Source organism: Mesoplodon mirus (assembly GCF_964341445.2).
Source record: "Mesoplodon mirus genome assembly, chromosome: 9".
Classification (NCBI taxonomy): Eukaryota; Metazoa; Chordata; class Mammalia; order Artiodactyla; family Ziphiidae; genus Mesoplodon; species Mesoplodon mirus.
Window position 1 is genome coordinate 55,495,525 of NC_138985.1, and position 18,648 is coordinate 55,514,172.

The 18,648-nt window shown below is 35.9% G+C and overlaps 1 long non-coding RNA gene across 1 annotated transcript in view; it reads right to left on the bottom strand.

Moving 5' to 3' along the window:
• Window positions 1-18,632, bottom strand: part of LOC309810232 — a 219,108-nt gene extending 200,476 nt beyond the window's left edge. The window contains exons 1-2 of the long non-coding RNA XR_014294961.1: window positions 18,500-18,632; window positions 13,378-13,456 (exon numbers count right to left, since the gene is read on the bottom strand). This is a non-coding gene — a long non-coding RNA (uncharacterized lncRNA). The remainder of the gene's footprint in view (window positions 1-13,377; window positions 13,457-18,499) is intronic.
• Window positions 18,633-18,648: the final 16 nt, after the last annotated feature.

Genomic DNA, 18,648 nt, shown 5'->3' on the forward strand with positions numbered 1-18,648 from the left:
ATGGGAAAGGTAATAGTGAATCAAGTCCAGGAAGCGCAGAGAGTCCCATACAGGATAAATCCAAGGAGAAACATGGCAAGACACATATTAATCAAACTATTGAAAATTGAATACAAAGAAAAAATATGAAAAGCAGCAAGGGAAAAGCAACAAATAATATACAAGGGAATCCCCAGAAGGTTATCAGCTGATCTTTCAGCAGAAACTCTGCAAGCCAGAAGGGAGTAGCAGAACATATTTAAAGTGATGAAAGGGAAAAACCTACAACCAAGATTACTCTACCTTACAAGGATCTCATTCAGATTCAACGGAAAATTAAAAACTTTACAGACAAGCAAAAGCTAAGAGAATTCGGCACCACCAAACCAGCTTTACAACAAATGCTAAAGGAACTTCTCTAGGCAGGAAATACAAGAGAAGGAAAAGGCCTTCAATAACAAACCTAAAACAATTAAGAAAATGGTAATGGGAGCATACGTATCGATAATTACCTTAAATGTAAATGGATTAAATGCTCCAACCAAAAGACACAGACTAGCTGAATGGATACAAAAACAAGACCTGTATATATGCTGTCTACAAGAAACCCACTTCAGACCTAGGGGCACATACAGACTAAAAGTGAGAGGATGGAAAAAGATATTCCATGGAAATCTAAATCAAAGAAAGCTGGAGCAGCAATTCTAATATCAGACAAAATAGACTTTAAAATAAAGACTATTCCAAGAGACAAAGAAGGACACTACATAATGATCAAGGGATCAATCCAGGAAGAAGATATAACAATTGTAAATATTTATGCACCCAACATAGGAGCACCTCAATACATAAGGCAAATGCTAACAGCCATAAAATGGGAAATCGACAGTAACACAATGATAGCAGGGGACTTTAACACCCCACTTTCACCAATGGACAGATCATTCAAAATGAAAATAAGTAAGGAAACACAAGCTTTAAATGATACATTAAACAAGATGGACTTAATTGATATTTATAGGACAGTCCATCCAAAAACAACAGAATACACTTTCTTCTCAAGTGCTCATGGAACATTCTCCAGGATAGATCATATCTTGGGTCACAAGTCAAACCTTGCTAAATTTAAGAAAATTAAAATCGTATCAAGTACCTTTTCCAACCACAATGCTATGAGATTAGATATCAATTACAGGAAAAAAACTGTAAAAAATACAAACACATGGAAGCTAAACAATACACTAATAAATAACGAAGGGATCACTGAAGAAATCAAAGAGGAAATCAAAAAATACCTAGAAACAAATGACAATGAAAACACGACAACCCAAAACCTATGGGATGCAGCAAAAGCCACTCTAAGAGGGAAGTTTATAGCAATACAATCCTACCTCAAGAAACAAGAAACATCTCAAATAAACAACCCAACCTTACACCTAAAGCAATTAGAGAAAGAAGAACAAAAAAGACCCAAAGTTAGCAGAACGAAAGAAACCATAAAGATCAGATATGAATGAAAAAGAAATGAAGCAAATGACAGCAAAGATCAATAAAGCTAAAAGCTGGTTCTTTGAGAAGATAGACAAAACTGATAAGCCTTTAGCAAGAGTCATCAAGAAAAAAAGGAAGAAGACTCAAATCAATAGAATTAGAAATGAGAAAGGAGAAGTAATAACTGAGAGTGCAGAAATGCAAAGGATCATGAGAGATTATTACAAACAACTATGTGCCAATAAAATGGACAACCTGGAAGAAATGGACAAATTCTTAGAAAAGCACCACCTTCCAAGACTGAATGAGGAAGAAATAGAAAATAGGACCAGACCAATAACAACCACTGAAACTGAAACTGTGATTAAAAATCTTCCAACAAACAAAAGCCCAGGACCAGATGGCTTCACAGGCGAATTCTATCAAAGATTTAGAGAAGAGCTAACACCTATCCTTCTCAAACTCTTCCAAAATATAGCAGAGGGAGGAACACTCTAAACTCATTCTATGAGGCCACCATCACCCTGATATCAAAACCAGACAAAGATGTCACGAAGAAAGAAGACTACAGAGCAATATCACTGATGAACATAGATGCAAAAATCCTCAACAAAATACTAGCAAACAGAATCCAACAGCACATTAAAAGGACCATACACCATGATAAGGTGGAGTTTATCCCAGGAATGCAAGGATTCTTCAATATACGCAAATCAATCAGTGTGATAAACCATATTAACAAACTGAAGGAGAAAAACCATATGATCATATCAATAGATGCAGAAAAAGCTTTCAACAAAATTCAAAAAATTCATTTTTGATAAAGACCCTCCAGAAAGTAGGCACAGAGGGAACTTCCCTCAACATAATAAAGGCCATATATGACAAACTCACAGCCAACATCATTCTCAATGGGGAAAAACTGAAACCATTTCCACTAAGATCAGGAACAAGACAAGGTTGTCCACTCTCACCACTATTATTCAACATAATTTGGGAAGTTTTAGCCACAGCAATCAGAAGGAAAAAGAAATAAAGCAAATCCAAATTGAAAAAGAAGAAGTAAAACTGCCACTGCTTGCAGATGACATGATGCTATACATACAGCATCCCAAAGATGCTACCAGAAAACTACCAGAGCTAATCAATGAATTTGGTAAAGTAGCAGGACACAAAATTAATGCACAGAAATCTCTTGCATTCCTATTCACTAATGATGAAAAATCTGAAAGAGAAATTCAGGAAACACTCCCATTTACCATTGCAACAAAAAGAAAAAATAACTAGGAATAAACCTACCTTAGGAGACAAAACACCTGTATGCAGAAAACTATAATATACTGATGAAAGAAATTAAAGATGATACAAACAGATGGAGAAATATACCATGTTCTTGGATTAGAAGAATCAACATTGTGAAAATGACTATACGACCCAAAGCAGTTTACAGATTCAATGCAATCCCTATCAAACTACCAATAGCATTTTTCACAGGTCTAGAACAAAAAAATTCAATTTGTATGGAAATACGAAAGACCCCAAATGGCCAAAGCAATCTTGAGAAAGAAAAAGAGAGCTGGATGAATCATGCTCCCAGACTTTGGACTATACTACAAAGCTACAGTAATCAAAACAGTATGGTACTGGCACAAAAACAGAAACACAGATCAATGGAATAGGACAGAAAGTCCAGAGATAAACCCACACATATATGGTCACCTTAGTTGTGATAAAGGAGGCAAGAATATACAATGGAGAAAAGACAGGCTCTTCAATAAGTGGTGTTGGGAAAACTGGACAGCTACAGGTAAAAGAATGAAATTACAACACTCCCTAACACCACGCACAAAAATAAACTCAAAATGGATTAAAGATCTAAATGGAAGGCCAGACACTATAAAACTCTTAGAGGAAAACATAGGCAGAACACTCTATGACATAAATCACAGCAAGATCCTTTTTCACCCACCTTCTAGAGAAATGGAAATAAAAACAAAGATAAACATATGGGATGTAATGAAACTTAAAAGCTTTTGCACAGCAAAGGAAACCATACACAAGATGAAAAGAGAACCCTCAGAATGGAAGAAAATATTTGCAAATGAAGCAACTGACAAAGGATTAATATCCAAAATTTACAAGCAGCTCATGCAGCTCAATATCAAAAAACAAACAACCCAATCCAAAAATGGGCAGAAGACCTAAATAGACATTTTTCCAAAGATATACAGATTGCCAACAAATACATGAAAGTATGCTCAACATCACTAATCATTACAGAAGTCCAAATCAAACTACAATGTGGTATCACGTCACTCCGGTCAGAATGGCCATCATCAAAGAATCTACACACAATAAATGCTGGAGAGGGTGTGGAGAAAAGGGAACCCTCTTGCACTGTTGGTGGGAATGTAAACTGATACAGCCACTATGGAGAACAGCATGGAGGTTCCTGAAAAAGCCAAAAATAGAACTAGCATAGGACCCAGCAATCCCACTACTGGGCATATACCATGAGAAAACCATAATTCAAAAAGAGTCATGTAACAAAATGTTCATTGCAGCTCTATTTACAATAGCTACGACATGGAAGCAACCTAAGTGTCCATCGACACTCGAATGCATAAAGAAGATGTGGCTCATATATACAATGGAATATTACTCAGCCATAAAAAGAAATGAAATTGAGTTATTTGTAGTGAGGTGGATGGACCTAGAGACTGTCATACAGAGTGAAGTAAGTCAGAAAGAGAAAAACAAATACCATATGCTAACACATGTATATGGAATCTAAAAAAAAAAATATGGTTCTGAAGAACCTAGGTGCAGGACAGGAATAAAGACACAGATGTAGAAAATGGACTTGAGGACATGGGGAGGGGAAAGGTAAGCTGGGACAAAGTGAGAGAGTGGCATGGACATATATACACCACAAAATGTAAAACAGATAGCTAGGGGGAAGCAGATGCATAGCACCGGGAGATCAGCTCAGTGCTTTGTGTTCACCTACAGGGTTGGGAGAGGGAGGATGGGAGGGTGACGCAAGAGGGAGGAGCTATGGGAATATATGTATATGTATAGCTGATTCACTTTGTTATAAAGCAGAAACTAACACAACATTGTAAAGCAATTATACTCCAATGAAGTTTAAAAAAAAAAAAAAGTTCTGTTTGTATATCAAAAAAAAAAAGAATACATGCACCCCAATATTCATTGCAGCGCTGTTTACCATAGCCAAGACATGGAAGCAACCTAAATGTCCATTGATAAATGAATGGATAAAGAAGATGTGGTACATATATACAATGGCATATTACTCAGCCATTAAAAAGAATGAAATAATGCAATTTGTGGCAACATGGATGGACTTGGAGATTATCATACTAAGTGAAGCAAGTCAGACAGAGAAAGATAAATATCATATGGCATTTCTTATATGCAGAATCTATTTTAAAATGATACAAATGAACTTATTTACAAAGAGAAACAGACTCACAGACTTAGAGAAGAAATTTATAGTTACCAGGGAGGAAGGGTGGGTGGGGGGGATAGACTGCGAGTTTTGATTGACATGTACACACTGCTATATTTAAAATAGATAACCAACAAGGACCTACTGTATAACACAGGGAACTCTGCTCAATATTCTGTAATAACCTAAATGGGAAAAGAATTTAAAAAGAATAGATACAGGTATATGTATAACTGAATCACTTTGCTGTACACTTGAAACTAACACAGCATTGTTAATCAACTATGCTCCACAATAAAATTTTTTAAAAAGACCTTACTAACCAATAAATGTCTAATCTGAATAGCTAAAAGAAGGGGAAAAAAGACAACTCAATTTAAAAATGGGCAAAGGATTTGAATAGACATTTATCCAAGGAAGATATTCAAATGGCCCATAAGCATTTGAAAAGTGAACAATATTATTAGTCATTAGGGAAATGCAAATCAAAAGCACAATGAGATACTACATCAAAACCATTAAAATGGCTATAATCAAAATGACAGAAGATGACAAGTGCTGCCAAGATTGTGAAGAAACTGGAACCCTCAAACATTGCTGATGGGAATGTAAAATGGTACCATGCTTTGGAAACAGTTTGATAGTTCCTCAAAAAGTTAAACATAGAGATACTATATGAGTCAGCAATTCCACTCCTACTGAATCCACTCCTAGTTATATCCTAAGAGAAATGGAAAGAAATCCACATAAATTTATAATACCCCAAAAATGAAAAACCCAAATGGGCATCAACCAATGAATGGATAAACACAACGTACTGTGCCCATACAATTTTATATTTTTTGACCATAAAACAGTAAGAAATACTGATACATGCTATAACATGGATGAACCTTGAAAACATTATATTAAGGGAAAGAAGTCACACCAAAGACCATATATTATATGACTCCACTTGTATGAAATGTCTAAATTAGGCAAATCCATAGAGAAAGTAGATTAGTGGTTGCCAGGGCCTGGTGGAAGGGGAAATGGAGAGTGAATGCTAATGGGTATTGGGTTTCTTTTTGGAGTGATGTAAATGTTCTGGAATTAGATAGTGATGATAGCTACAAAACTGTGACTATACTAAAAACATGTGAGTTGTACACTTTAAAATGGTAAATTTTATGGTATGTGAGGTAGGTATATGAAATCTCCACATTTAAGGTAAAGAAACTATGGTTCAAAAAGGCTGAGAACTTTAAGACTGATTAAACCCGTAGGTCTCAAAATGTGGTTTGCAAATCACCAGCATTAACATCACCTGGAAATTTGTTAGAGACACACACTCTTAGGTGACACCCCAGATCAAAGGAGCAGACCTCTGGAGGTCGGGCTGCTCAGGATTTTGTTTTAACAAGCCCTGCAGGTGATTCTGATAAACACTCAGGTTTGAAAGCCACTGGGTTAGTTACAACTTTAAAGCCTCATTGCTCTTCCATTCACTAGATTTGTAGTCTTTGGCAAGTTTCTTGACCTTTCTGTGCCTCAAATTATTCATCTGGAGATATTATTCCTTACATGGTTATTATGAGGATTAAATATTTAAATACAAGTAATGTGCTTGGAAGACAGCTTGCCACTTAATGAGTTGAGTATTCAATAAGAATCAGCTATTATTCTATCCATCAAATGCAGATCCCCTCATTTGGTGGAATTAAGCCACATATATGTTTAAATTTTCTAGCAGCCACATAAAAAAGTAAAAAGAAACAAAATAAACTAATAATAATATAACTTATTTAACTCAGTGTATTAAAAATATTAGCATTTCAACATGCAATCAATATAAAAATTTTAAGTAGTTTACATTCTCTTTTCCAAACTGAGTCATCAAAATCCAGTGTATTTTATACTTAAAGCACATCTCAATTCGGACTAGTCGCATTTCAATTGCTCAATAGTCACCTGTGGCTGGCGGCTATCATATTAGAGAACACAGCTCTTACTCAAATGCTGTGCTCTTTTCCCTCTCTAAAGTTCCTGTGCCTTCAGCACGCAGTAGTCTCTGCCTAAGTATTTTCAAAGAGTGGAGGGCCAAATGAAGACAGGTCAAGAAGCATCCTTTCCTGACCATGTCCCATCTTAACACGTGATGCTGGGCTGCAGATAAGCCTCCAACCCATGTTCTCAACTACATACTGTTATACAAGAATGATCTGGTAAACTGCCTGAGGAGAATTTTAATGGAGTAACAGATCGCAGGCTTTCGTGTATTGTTCACTCTGGTATCCACAGGGTCTAGAAAAGTTGCCTGGCACAGAGCAGGCACTCAACACATTTTTTTCCAATTAATGAATGAACATTAACAGTGCTTTTCTAACTTAACCTCTAATTTTATTACCATTTTTTCAAATATCTGAAAACATCTAATAATTCCTTTAATATTGCCTTTATTTCTTATAAGCAGATCCATTTTTGTCTTCCAAATTGATTTTTAAGCTCCTCCTTATCTTTAAATATTTATCAAGCCCCTAGTAAAGATCAAGTTTCATAGAGCATGAGCCCATAATAGAATTGCTGATATTAGGGGTTTATTTTCTGTGACAGAATACATACTTCATATATGTACAAACATCATATAAAAGTCACAGATAAAATTTTGTTTGGATTTTTCTATTGCTGGTCTAAGAATAAATGGAAGCAAATATTTAGAGTTCCAATATTGATGAGCATTCCTCATTCTTAGTAAAACTCTAGGACACATTTATACATTAAGGGCCCACAATGCTGCATAATGCTGACATGATTAAAACGTATAGACTGAAGGAGCATGCAGAAACAGTGCTGATGTATGGGTGGAGTGGTTTCCCAGGGAGGCTGACACCTGGTATGAATTAGTTTCTTCACTGAGTTCCTAGGATTCTTGAAGCAAGATAGCATGTGTAGTTTACTCAGAGTAAGAGGTGAGGTCCTAATAACAACCTCCAAGGCCTGCCAGACCTCACTGTAATTGTCTTCCTTAAGCTCACTCCCCTCCAGCCACACTGGCCTCCTTCCTGCTACTCAGACACACAAAGTTTGCTCCAACCTTCCAGCTGTGCTTTAGGTTCTCTTGGACTAGAACGCTCTTCCCCCAATATCCACTTGGCTACCTCCGTTTACTTCCTTCAAGTCTTGCTCCGACGTGTTTCCTCCCTGAGTTCTACCCAGATTGCACATTAAATACAGTAAGCTTCCTGGATTCCACCCCTGCCCCTCATTTTCCTTACCCTGCTTTTTATCCTCCTTAGCACCTACCACCCTTTAATTTATATCATCCTATGTTGTTTATCGTTCCTCACACTAGAATGTAAAAGCCACAAGAGCAGAGATCTTGTCTGTTTTGTTCACTGATGTACCTTATCTTGGAGCACTGGCTGGCCTATAATAGGCACTCATATCCTTGTACGATGAATAAATGAATTAGTTCACTCATAGACCAGGCACTTTTATAGATTTCTTTCCCTTTTCAATTTTTTAAAAATAAATTTATTTATTTTTGGCTGTGTTGGGTCCTCGCTGCTGTGCATGGGCTTTCTCTAGTTGTGGGGAGCAGGGGCTACTCTTTGTTGCATTACTCAGGCTTCTCATTGCAGTGGCTTCTCTTGTTGTGGAGCACGGGCTCTAGGCAAGCGGGCTTCAGTAGTTGTGGCTCATGGGCTCTAGAGCACAGGCTCAGTAGTTGTGGTGCACTGGCTTTGTTACTCCGTGGCATGTGGGATCTTCCTAGCCCAGGGCTCGAACACAGGTTCCCTGCACTGGCAGGCGGAGTCTTAACCACTGCACTAACAGGGAAGCCCTCCCTTTTCAATTTTTGAGCCTGATCTAGTATTAAGATCAGGTGGGAGGTTTTGCAAGTCTGTCTGAGAAGTTGAACTCTCCCAACCTGTTGGTTGGTCTTGCTCACTGAAGGGTCCTGTCTCTGGAACTTATTCCACTGGGCAAGTTGCCAAAGCCTGAATTTGTCCACCTTGGGGTATGATGCAAGATTTAGGTTCTTTTTTTTTTTTTTTTGTCTATTTGGAAGGGTGTGTTTCCATTTTGGCTGACTTCACTGTTTTGTCTGGGGCTTTATTCTTGTGTTGAGTTTTATTTTTTCCTGGGTTAATCAAGCAATTTAGCAACTATTCTTCCCAGAGCTATGGAATAGTAGAAATTAGAGCTGGAAAAGACCTCACAGTTGATCCAGTCCATCCCCCTTACCACTGAAGTCTTGCTCTACCCAATACAATGTCCACGGCTTTGTTCAATGAGGTTTTAAATGTCCTCAGAGATTCCTTTGGGCGCCCACTCAACTAACCTAATACTCTTAACAATTAACAAAAATTCTCAATGTTTGTCTAAACTTTCCCTTTCATATTTTCATTTTATTTTCCCTATTGGTAGTCCAAGGTAGCAAGCCCTTTCTCTTTGTGGATTTTATACCTTTCAGAGAAGTGTGGACTTACATTTCTGCTCTGTTCCTTAGCCAAACCATTCATGTGTTCCTCCCTTAATCTTTCTACATTCTCTTTGTTTAATTTTATTTTTGCTTATTGAATTCCTTCAAACTCTTCATCTTGATTATTAGTATGTGTACTTTCACTAACATCTATTGAACCCCTGTAACATAATGCTTTTCCTTCTGAAACCTGAAGACAAAGCACTGCCATCTACCATGTAACATTGCAAATATATCCGATTCCCTGTCATAATAAACTAGGGTATTTTTATTCACCAGAATATTAAATAAGTTCTGTGCAATACTCCTCACTTGAGTTTAAAATTTTGATGATAATTGTGTAATGTCATATCTCATTTAAGCCCTTTTCCCTTTTCTTTTTATATCTGCAAAAGGAGAGAATATCTGCTTCAGCCTCCTTTACTGTAATCTTAATGAAAGTAAATATATGGTTATAGGGCTAGAAAGAAATCTTTCAGAGATAAAAACCTTTCATTTCCCAGCTGTTTTTCAGACAGAATCACACAGGTTAAATTGTTTTCAATACTATGAAGTTCAAATGGCATTCTTTTTGTTTGTTTGTTTACAGTAATTTATGCTAGATCAATGCATCTCAAACTAATTGTAGTAAAGGAAAAATTTTTTAAATCGCCAAATGCCATGGACTGAGTTTTGTAAAATACAAAATCACAGGGTTGAGTGAAGTAGTAATGTCAACTGCTCTAAGATTTTCAAATTTACACTCATTTTCTGTATTTATCTTGTCTCAGATGGGCACTGGTCCATGGACCTCATTTTGAGTAGCCTTGATGGACAATCATATTCCTTACCTTCAGATTCAGATACTTTTCAAGATAAATATTTCTCTTCTGATGATTAACATAATACTTGCTTTTACTTTTCAGCTTGTTTTATGCTCCCCTTCAAAGTCAACTTTTTAAAAATATTGATAGAAGAGCCAATCAATTAATCATTTCCCCAAAACATCTAGTTATATGGTTCCCATTTATTTGTCTTCACTTTTTCAACATGTAGTAATCCTTAATTTATTTCATAAAATTAAATCTGAATGAAAAATACTTTTAAGAAAGAAAACAACAACTTCTTGGAGTTTATACCAGGTCAGTGAGTTATATGATGGTTTCTTGGTCACACATGCTGGTAGCTTCACTTCTGGAACTCTCACTAGTCTCTAGCAATCCTGACCAAGGCCACACTGATAGCAGGCAGAAATCCACCAATCCAGGAAAGATTAAAAAACACTCTCACTTATTTCACCCTGCCTGGCATTCTGCCATCAACTTGTACTTTTTGGATTCAAGACACAGATTATATGTCAGCAATAACCAGAGTAGCTATTACATAAGCTGGTTATGGGATGCCATGTGCTTTCAACCGGCATCTTTTAGTTTGGGTATAACAAAAATTTAGTTTTAGCACTCTCTTCTGAAATAAGCTTCTCTTATTTTTAGTGGCTTTTAATTACTTTGAGAGGGATTTAAATAAAAATATACTGAACTATCACTTCTCCAGGGAATTAAAAAAATAAAGTTTATGGGAAAACATGAAATGTGGGGAAATACTAAACACAGTAAACTGCACAAATGTAATACATAAGTTAGACATCGGGCTTTTTATGATCTAAGAATCTATTCCAAGAAAAAGGAAAATTGAAATTCGAAGACTTATGAGCTTGTTTCAAAAAATAGTAAAAATAAGTTCCAGCTGGTATAAGAGCATAGTAAAGGTACAACACAGTACCAGGGTAAATAATAGCAGAGGATGGGTGAGGCATTGGTAATGGGAAACTTTAAACATAGAACATTTTACACTGCTTTTTAAAGGGATTTTTACAAAGATAAGGAAAAAATATATACACACACATAATACACAGAAATAACAGAGAAAATGTATTACAACAATATATCTCTATCAATAACAGGGAAAATGTATTACAACAATATATCAGATGAAGTTTTCTTTACACAATTTTCCAAGAGCAAGCATATGGCTAATGTGGATTAATCACTAATGAATTTAATAACGTGAACAGATTATTAGCTCCTAAAGCTAGTTATTTTGTTTTCAAATGTGCCAGATGTTTCATAAAACAGTTTTTATTATTTAAAATGATTTATGAAGCTAGATGCCCAACTTTTATTTCTGTGTTAAAATTTAAGAGTTAAAAACCATTTAACAGACAAACAGAATTTGCAGTTCAGTAGCAGTCACTGAATGTGAAAAGAGTTCTTAAAACGCTCCTCTTTAGAGCCATTCTCGTTCCCATAGAAACCAATGTGAGATCCAGGAAAACAAGGTAAGTTCTAAAATAATCACCATTATAAATACCCATTATATAAATGTAAATACAGGCAATTGAAATGATTTAGATGATTTTGAAATTGCATATCATTTCCCAAACCATAATGATTCCTTCAGAGTGGTTCTTGTCTGTCACATAAATACAGCATTTACTAAATTTTAAAAATTCTTATGATTTACTTGTGAGACCATAATTGCCTCCTCAAACAAGTCTTGGGCATGCAAATATTGATTTTTGAACATGTATTCTGGTGCAAGATAGGTCTTTTTTTTGGCTGGGCTTTTACTTTATGGTAGATTAAGTACTTCTCATCATTAGCATTTGAATTTTACGTAACCATTTCTCTATTCATTATTAATTGCTTTACAATGAGATCTAGAGACTTTAGTTATTTTACAATTACAATTTTTCTCATTTTTATTTGTCCAAGCATTTTGTCATGATAAAAGATCCAAGAAATCTTTTATTGGGATTGTAATTCCTCTCAAAGTCCAGAACCAATCATTGAGTATACAGTACTCATAATATTAATGAAGATGTAAATGTGAGTTGTTATACATCCCTCTAAGAAGAGCTAAGCCTCCTAATGATTAAGGAGCAAGAACATTTCAGAGGAAAACTTCCAACAATGAGAAGCAAACATTTGAATTTAGTATGGCTGTTGAAGGAGTTCTGGACATGCCACCCCAAAATATGCCGCTTTGTTATATTATTGTGAGCTGAACACACGAAAAATGGCAAGAGCTTTCTCTGAACTTCCCTTTACCTGCCTAAAGACAGATCCTCCAAAAGGAATTCAATTGTCATAAATCCCCTCCCAAGGACTGACTCTTATCACCTGGGAAGGCACTAGGTGTCAACTCCAAACCCAGATAAACTTTGTCACAAACTATCATCATATCTCCCATCTATTCTTCTAAGAGCCCATTTATCATTCTTAAAAATCATTTACTCTCCCCTAGGTTGCCTATGTCTCCCACCTTCCCCTATTAAGACAGTATATAAGCTCTCAGATCTCACTGCTTTTTGGGGTGTTCACTTTTTTTTTCTGTGATGCCCCAGTGTGTTATAATAAAAATTAATAAATTTGTTTACATTTAATGCCGTTAATCTCCCTGTAATAAATTTATTTTATAGACCCAGCTATTGAACCTAGGAGAGCAGACGGAAAGTTTTTTCTCTCCTACAATGTTAAAAGAACCACAACAAGTTATGGACTAGTCACACAGTTTTGTTAGCTGGATGAATTTTCAGAAACTCAGATATTTTCCCTTACATTTCACTGAAACCCTCGATTCTTAAAATGTGGTCTCCAGACCGGCAACATTGATATCACCCGGGAGCTTGTTAAAAATGTAGAATCTCAGGTCCTAGGCAGGCCAAATGAATAAGAATCTGCATTTCAACAAGATTAACATAGATTTGAACGCACATTAAAGTCTGGAAACATAGTCAGTCCCAAATATTTGCTCCAGAAAAATTGAGAAGTTTTATTATAGTATTTATAGTAGCTGAAAAAGCTACTATCTAGGATGTAAATTCTAAATGGGGAAAGACTATGTCTGCAAGTAATTTTCTAGGACCCCTCAACTGGTAAGTAGCAGAGCCTGAGTTTGAACTCAGGTAGAGCCAAAGCTTTTTACATACCTTGAAAAGACATCATAGAGACTTGAGGTGTAGGTCAGCCATCTCAGTTCTTCATGGCCAGCCAATTAGCTGTTCCTTCCTAAAGTCAAAAGGAAAGTGCCTTTGAAATCGGTCTTTCAGATATCAGCCATTTAACAATCCCTCACCTGGACAAAGATAGATATAGAAAGGTCAGTCTTATAGATCCATTCTGCCTAGTTACTGAATGGTCAACTCCACAGCAAACGTAAGGATTCAGGTATTTGTGATTTAACTTATAGCATGTGGATCCCGAATGGAACTTTTAGGTTTCATTTGCTTGAGACAAATGGAATCACCTACTATAAAATCTGCTTCTAACTTGATTTCCTGTGAAGCCAAATGTAATCAACTAATTATAGATATGACCTGATATGTAGGTAAAGGCATAATTTTAATGCTTCTCACTAGAGTTGTGGAGGGTTTCCCCTCCAGAGAGCTGAGTCAATCCTAAGGTTGTTTTCTTCTTCATTCTACGGCTTTGCCCTCTGCATGTCTATCTACATTTATGTGTTTTTGCTATTTTCCTACATGTGTGTATGTTTAGTAGTGTTAGAAAGAAATGATTCCAGGCGTTCTTGTGTCAACTGTCTGCCTCTTCACACATTGATATGGTTTGTTTCTTATTCTTTAAGAGAGCCCTTAGGATCTAATAGTTCCACTACTTCTTAGCACTGTGACTCTGGCCACATCACAACTTCTCTGTGCCTCAATACCCATAAGTATAAAATGGATTTTTTGGTTCTCACTTAATAGGGCTGTTGTGAGGAAGATTCAATAAGTAAATACACAGAAAGGGCTTGGCACAGTACCTCATACAAAGTAAATACTAAATACATGTTACCTATTATTACTTTATTATTATTATCATTGTTGTTATTATTATCATTATTATTAACTTGTGGAGGGCCTGACTATCACCAAGATACCATCTAAGAAACAAAACCCACGTTCAGAGACTTTTAGGAGGGTTGGTATGCAGGATCTGAGATATTTAAAATGTACTTCAGAGAAATTAAGTGATTTGCCTAAACCCGTTTAGTAGTGGTTTGGATTGAGTTTGGATTTATATGCTGGTCCATCAAATACATATTCTTATGTGCTTAATTGAACTAAGTAATAATGCTGCTTACACTTCAAGAGCTACCATTTTCCAAAGTTTTTCCATGTGCCATGACCATTCAAATGAGAAGTTGTTCATTGTGCCATGTGTCACGATGATTAAAATGAGAAGTTATTTCAGTGGTTCCAGCATTCTGGATTTAACGAATCAGTAAAATTTTTTAAATTGAGGATTTAACATAAGGTTGTTTTTTAACAATTTATTGCCCAAAGACGTATTAATACGTCTTTTGTTACCCAAATGTTACTGACCAGAGACGTATCAATACATGTTCAGGGAGTGATACAATTAACATCACCCTGTGAAGTTGTTAGAGCTTAAAATTGATCATGGGTTCATTATACAACTTATGTTGTTATCATTCATATTTTGCCCCGTTAGGTTTTTGTTCCAACCTTGTGTATATTATAAACACAAGTTTATTACCGTAAAATTTTCAAAAATGACGCATCATGAAATGTTGAGTGAAGAAGAATTTTTCAGTGTATTTTATGCAGATACTTGCTCTGACTGTCCGAGCGACAGATATACTAGTGTCTCAGAAGATGACAGTTCTTCAGAATACAGTTCTGATTCAGATGATGTGAATATTAGACCCACAAAAGGACAAAAAACCCTAGTGATTGATTTTGATATGGCGAGTGAAAATGAAACTCACAGTGCTGGAGAATGCTCCTTTGCTTCTACAGAAGAGTGGATTGAAGACAACATTTCATGAAAATTAGAAGATCTTACAGGTGTGTCAGGTGTAACTACTGAATGTAATAACCCGCAAAGTGTTAGTGAAATAACAGAATTAATTTTTGGTAATGACTTTTTCGAGTTGGTCGCTTCTCCAACAAACTTGTATCACCAACAGAATAAAAAAATCATATAAGAAGTATGATAAGGCTTTAAAATGGACTGATGTAACCAATAGTGACATGAAGAAGTTTCTTGGATGAATAATTTTGATGGGACAAATAAGAAAGTCACACTGGAAAGAATATTGGTCGACTGATCCCTTACTTTAAACACTTATCTTTCCAAAGATTATGATGAGGCGAAGGTTCAAATAAATAATGACATTGCTTCACTTCAACGATAACTCAGAAACTCCACTTCCTACAGACAGAATTTCAAATGTTAAACTTCTTCTGGATTATTTTCTACCAAAATTTCAATCGATCTATATACCCAAACAAGAGCTATCACTTGAGGAGGCAATGATAAAGTGGAGAAGACGACTCAGATTCAAAACCTATAATCCTGGAAAACTTGAAAAATATGGAATTTTGGTCAGGATGGTTAGCGAAACTGCAAATATATATGCAACCTTGAGATTTACATGGGTGAAGGAAAGAAACTGCAAGAAACAGTATTATCGGTCCTACAACCTAATCTTGGTTCATGGCACCATATTTACCAGACAATCTTTACAACAGTGTGTCCACATCTGAAATATTGTTGAAAAATAAAACCAGAGTTTGTGGGACTATAAGAGAGAATTGTGGTCTACCAAACCAATTAAAGGAGAAATCTAAAAATCTACAGAGGGGAGAAATGACATTCTTACAGAAGGGAGAAGTGATTCTTCTCATAAGGAAAGACAAGAGGCTAGTCCGCATGGTGACAACTATTCATGATGCCTCCATAGCATCTACAGGAAAGGAAGACAGGAGGACTGGCCATCAGATAACTAAGCCCACTGCATATTAGAGTAAAATAAATATATGAAAGGAGTTAATCGATCCGATCAACATCTGGCAAACTTCAATATCCTCTGGAAAACTCGAAAATGGTATAAGAAAGTGGTTTTCTATTTGAGTAATTGCAGTTTATTCAATGCATTTAAAATTTATTGTAGCCTTAGTGCACAGAATAAAATGATTTACAAGCAATTTTTGTTAGCAATAGCTAGAGAATGGGTAACTGACCAGTCTGGTGAATGTAGTGGTAGTCCCCCACCTGGTCCTTCTTGTGGCATTTCTAAAAGAGTCCCCTGAAAAGATCCACCTTGTCGACTATCAGATAAAATAAAAGAATATATTCTAGAGTAAATAACACCCACACGACTAAAAAAAAAAATGCTGCCAGAAAGTGTAGAGTCTGCTTTTCCAGGGGAAAGCGCAGTGAAACACAGTATATTTGTAATAGATGTTCTGTTCCCCTGCACAGAGGTGCCTGCTATACTACCTATCACACTCTCACGAAATATTAGAATGCTTTAGTAAGACATGTTTAAAGTTTCAAATAAATACATTACGTGTAAAAAAAGTTGATATTTACTCAAACACGGGTGTTTCAATATTCACTTACATAACAAATTGCTGGCCACAGGCATTAGTCTCTACAAAAATCCCTGGGTCAATAATATGTTAAAATTATTCCTTTAAATTGAATATATTCAGTTTTAGGGGAAAATCATTATACTGCCACTGATTTTGTTCTTTTGCTAAGAATTAATACAAATGTCATCATATATCAGATTATATAATAGGCCCAGAAACTAGAATTTGAAATTCTTGACGTCTTGGTCAAAAATTTTATAGCACTTCAAAAACTGAGATATATGTACTTCATGTAACATAAAATTAACCATTTTGAAGTGTACACTTCAGTGGTCTTTTAGTATATTCACTATGTTTTGCAACCATCATCACTATCCAGTTTCAGAGGGGTTTTATCACTCCACAAAGAAACCTTCCACCTACTAGCAGTTAGTCCCAAATCACCCCTTATCCATCTCCTAGTAGTCATTAATGTTTCTGTCTCTTCAGATATGTCCTTGGGAAAATCTTTTATCTCTGCACAAAATGGCTGTCTCAGATCTGTGATTTGTTTTTTATTCTTTGTTGCCTAATCAAACTGCCCAAAACTTTACCTTGGTATGTGGGTTGCCAGCAGCATATGTAATATGTACAATAGAGGGCATAATAGACAGTATGAAACTCTAAGAGATCTCACTGTCTACATTTACTTCCAATTTTAGATCTTCCTCATCTTTTCTTTCATTAATTTGGTATTTACTTATATAACATGCGAAATTACACATATTTTGAACTTAATTTGAAGACAGCTAATGTTTTCAGTAATCAATACAAGTCAAAATAGTATTATAAGAACCATCTTATTTTTTAAAATTTACATCTAATTATAGGTTCCCAAATTCTGGTCCAAATTTGTGCTCTTATTTAGTTGCTCCATTCTCTGTATGCCCATACACTCTGTTCATTTCTCAGATAATTTTATTTTAAAATAGAGATTCAAATGTATTACTATGTTTCATTGTGATTTATCTGTTTACATGTCTCTGAGTGGAATATGAACTCCCTGAAGGAAGGCCTTTGTCTCTACATGTTTGATTTTCAGCACAGTGCCTAGTACATGATATAAGTTAATGTTGTTGAATGAGGAATGGGATTTAAATATACAAACATATGTATCAAAATTTACAATACCCAATTATGTATCTATATATTATACACTATTCCTCTATTATACTACATATACATATACCATATCGTTTTATGTAGTTCACAACTATATTCAAAATGACTTATTTTGAACACCATAAAATGTCACATATATCGAGTTTTACACAGTATTATAATAACCTGTAAACTAGTTATTACCCACACACACACACACGCAGCACAATGTTTAACAGGTTATTTACCACAGCTTAACCGCAAGACAGAACACTGAACAATGGAAAAGCTTGGAGATTAAAGTCAGGCAAACAAATCTGCTTTTGGGTTGTCTAGCAGTACCTCAGTGACGTAGGCTATTTCTTTCTGAACCTGAATTTCCTGTGATGTGGAGACATTTAATACCATGTTTAGGGAACTGGTTTAAGGGTGGAGTTAATCTAATTTAAGGGCCTGGCACTTGGCAGGCTTTTAACGAACTTTAGCCGATACTTCATCCCTCAGCCTAAACCAAGTAAAGGTGGGGTTTTTTTCCACACATTATGAGGCTTTTCCAGTCACGGAAACCTACCCTGTTCTCAGTTTGTCAAGTCAGAGAGTCCGCGTAAGACGGTAAACGCACAAAGGAATCCACCTTGCTAACTCTGAAGGGCTGCTAAACCCGCAGGAAGCGCTGGGCGGACCTCCAGTATCCCAGCATCCCTCGCGCTATCCGGTTGC